The 4,212-nt window shown below is 33.5% G+C and overlaps 1 long non-coding RNA gene across 1 annotated transcript; it reads left to right on the plus strand.

The window, feature by feature from the left end:
* Window positions 1-2,565: 2,565 nt before the first annotated feature.
* On the plus strand, window positions 2,566-3,790 carry LOC145117088 (uncharacterized). Its single transcript, XR_013712484.1, has 2 exons — window positions 2,566-2,765; window positions 3,425-3,790. It is a non-coding gene; the product is annotated as an uncharacterized LOC145117088 (long non-coding RNA).
* The last annotated feature ends 422 nt before the right edge of the window (window positions 3,791-4,212 follow it).

The raw sequence follows: 4,212 nt of genomic DNA on the forward strand, positions 1-4,212 counted from the left end.
TTGTTTGGTTGTGGGCTTAGAGCAGATTCACCCAGCCTACTATCTATCCGATCTTAGCTATATATATTCTGTATACACCAAGTAATCATAAGGAATACCAGGTATGGGCCAGGTCATAGTATACTAATTCAATGCACCGTTTTCTAGTACAAAACATACTTTTCAAATAGAACATTTGGTAGACAAAACTAGAAACTTACCAGTAAAAGGTTTAATCCATTTTATTAAACCAGTATAACTTAAAGGACATTAGGTGGTTAATTCTATAATACCTTAGTTTATACATTAGAGTTATATATAATTAATATCCGATAGGTAGTTGGATGTGTGTTTTCTGCTTTACTTCCTGTTCCTTGTTTGGTTGTGGGCTTAGGGCAGATTCACACAACTAACTATGTGTTCGATATTAGATTATATATAGCTAGTATAAACTAAGTGATTATAGAAGGAACTATTGTGGTTACCATTTTTACTAAAAGAAATAAGGGTTTTCTTAAAGAATCTTTTCATCAAATATAAAGGAACTATTACAGTTAACTCCGTGAGTACCAAGTGAATACGCCAGGGTTATATACAACGATGATCTAACAAACAATAGGATGTGTGCCTTCCGCCTCATTTCCTGTTCCTCGTTTGGTTGTGGGCTTAGAGCAGATACACACAATCGATTGTTTGTTTGCTCTGGATTTTATATAACTTGTATCCATTTAGTACTCATAGAAAGGATTGTAGAGTCATTTTTACTTATCTTTCATCAAAGCAGGAAATATAGGATTTTCTGGAGGAACAGGCGAACTTTTCTAAAAAGAACTTACAACTTAGTTACATCACTAAAATCTTATGAACTCACCAGCTTAAATGCTGATCTACTCTTTCAAAATAACTTGTATTATCAGGAGACCAGTAGACAGGTACGCGCACTGGGATTCAGAAGATGGAGCATAATAGCTTCATGTCTTGTTTTGTTATTTACTTTGTAGTCTATGTTATGTGAACCACATACTTTGTAAACACTTTCTTTCTAATGAAATGGTTGTTTGTTACTTTGATTACTATGATGCATGTCTTGTGATACTAAACATGACGTCCTCCGCCCCCGAACGTTTCCGCCGTTCCGGTTTTGGGGTGTGACACCTTTCTTAGACAATGCTGAATCGATGACCTATGTATTGTGTATAAAGTAACAAAAACTTCTTGGATTAAAAAAAAGTAAACAACTTTGTTGACAATTATATACTTTTTGTTTGGTTAGAAGAGTCCTCTGAATATTTTGGTCTTGGATTAGTGCTTCCTTTTGATATTTTGATTTCATTTTGGAATATGACAAGAGAATAGAGGATAGGCTCGTTACATTAACAATAAAGATATGAGAATTTACATTGAGCGTGAGAGCCAAATGAATCGAAAGATTGATGTTTGGTTCGGGAAGGGATCATGGAATTTTTTAAATGAATGGAAAGATAATCTAATTTCATTAAGTGGTTTATTAGATAATCGAAAACATAGAATCTTGAATACTATTAGAAATTCAGAAGAATTGCGCGAGGGGGCCATCAAACAGCTGGAAAAAGCCCGGGCTCACTTACAGAAAGTAGAAATAGAAGCAAATCAGTTTCGCGTGAATGGATACTCTGAGATAGAGCGAGAAAATTTGAATTTGATTGATTCAACTTATAATACTTTGGAACTACTAGAAAATTACAAAAATGAAACTATAACTTTTGAACAAAAAAAAGCGAGTAATCAAGCCCAACAAGGGGTTTTCCAACAAGCCTTACAAGGAACTCTGGGAACTCTGAATAGTTGTTTAAATAGCGAGTTACATTTATGTACTATCAGTGCCAATATTGGCATTTTGGGGGCGATGAAAGAAATAACGGATTAGTCCTTCTACTTTATGAATTATTTTTGATTTTTTCCATAAAAGAATTAAGAAATACTCTTGGTAACCATTCAAGCCGACGGAATTAGTAATATTATCTGTGAGCGTATTGAACAATATAATAGAGAAGTAAAGATTGTAAATAACGGTACCGTACTTCAAGTAGGTGATGACATTGGTCGTATTCATGGTCTTGATGAAGTAATGGAGAGTGAATTAGTAGAATTTGAAGAGGGTACAATAGGCATTGCTCTTAATTTGGAATCAACTAATGTTGGTGTTGTATTAATGGGTGATGGTTTGTTGATACAAGAAGGGAGTTATGTAAAAGAAACAGGAAGAATTGCTCAGATACCAGTGAGTGAGGCTTATTTGGGTCGTGTTATAAACGCGCTGGCTAAACCTATTGATGGTAGATGTGAAATTTTAATTTCTGAATATAGGTTAATTGAATCGCACGCTCAGGTTAATTGAATCGCACGCTCCAGGGATTATTTCTCAACCATCTGTATATGAGCCTCCTCAAACAAGGCTTAGGGCCTGTTTGATATACTGGTGACCGGGTCGTAGTAAGTTCTTTTGGCTGGTCCAGTCCACCCTGTTTGATAAAGGGAAAATTATATCTGACCCGGTCCAATATATTGATTCGGTCAGGAGTCTGATTCGGTCCTTGATAAAAAAGAGTATGACCGGAAGATTTAATGCTTTATCCCATTTCTAACCCTTAGAAAAAAACACGCCTCCATTTTGCTCCATCCTTTTGCTCTGTCTCTCATCGCTCAAAGGGAAAATTGCCAAGCCTCTACCCTCCATCGTCCTCTTCTATCATCTTGCTCTGTATGCCCTCCATCATCGCCGGATTTCCAGCCTTTGCATCTTGATGGTAAGTTGCGTTCTTTTTTTATTTTTTATTTTTTACTTTTTTTTTGAAATTAGATGACAATGAAATCTGACAAGAAATCATATATGAAATTAGCATCTTGTTGTACTTGTATAATCTGAAATCGGGCATGAAATCAAGCTTTTTCTGTTTTTTTTTTTTCTGAAATTGGACATATATCCATGAACAAGTACTATCATGGAGGTCGAATATCAAGAGGGTTCCTTTCCTTTTTAGTTATTTCTCATATACATGCTTCTTGGTATGCTTCTTTTCCATTAACATCACATATTTTAGTAAAGGGTTTCATAAAGTTTGCATTATTCGAGATTCATGTAATTTGTATAAGATTTTGACTTCTTACCTATTGTGAAGTAAAAGACTAGTCCCACATAGAATACTCAAGAGTATTGATCTATTGATGAGTTAGATGAATTGTATAGATAATTTCAAACTCATTATTGTGAAAATATATTCCAATTGGTTAGTTGGATGCGTTGTACAGATAATTTCCAACTGAGTCATTGCATAACTTATGGCCAATTTTGATATTCATGTACTACGGGATCATTACTGCCTCTTTATGTCATATTTAGGCTATGTAATCCTCAGTAAAATCTGACACCATTTTGATTTTTGCATTCATGCATGTCATGCTTTAGAGTCGGATACATTGGAGGTACGAGTCGAGAGCATATGCTTATAGCTGCTGAAGCCTTGTATTCTAATGTTGAAAAGGGAGTATTGAAGGTTCATGTTAATCACAAGTATCCTCTGTCTCAAGCAACCCAATCTCACATTGCTCTTGAGAGTTGAAAACCAAGGGGTTCAGCTGTGTTGATCCCAGACAAGGAGTGATTCCCTTCATGTTTTTTGTTTTTGATTTATTTACTTTTTGTTATTTTTGTCCATGTAATTCTCTTGTGCATTAAAGTAAAGACTTTCTTAGAATGTGGTATGAATTATTGGTCCACTAAGGTTTTCAACCTTCTAATATATATTTTAGTGGTTTGAATACTTTATCATCATTATACTTTTACTTTTTCTAAATTACATATTTGCACAATTACATACATATTCTCATAGTATATATATATATATATATATATATATATATATATATATATATATATATATATGTGTGATAGAATAGTTGTGTTTTTGTTATTCTAAAATGGATGAAATTATGCTTTATGTACAGATCTGGGAAATTGTTGTGGTGAAATCATTCGATCCATTATAAAATTGCATGTGTATATCAAGCCAATAGTCCATACAAAAGTTATATATCTTTAATTTTTTTATATTTTACTCATGTTGAATTTATAGAAAAAATCTAATGGTATAAATTAAATGGTAAATCATAAAGGAATTACTATAAAAAATATTGTTTGAGGGTAATATAGTCATTTAGCACAGTCAGTCAGATGTAGAATCAAACAACAAGTTT

This window comes from Lactuca virosa, chromosome 5, assembly GCF_052849685.1.
Source record: "Lactuca virosa cultivar CGN04683 chromosome 5, Lactuca_virosa_CGN04683_v6, whole genome shotgun sequence".
Lineage (NCBI taxonomy): Eukaryota > Viridiplantae > Streptophyta > Magnoliopsida > Asterales > Asteraceae > Lactuca > Lactuca virosa.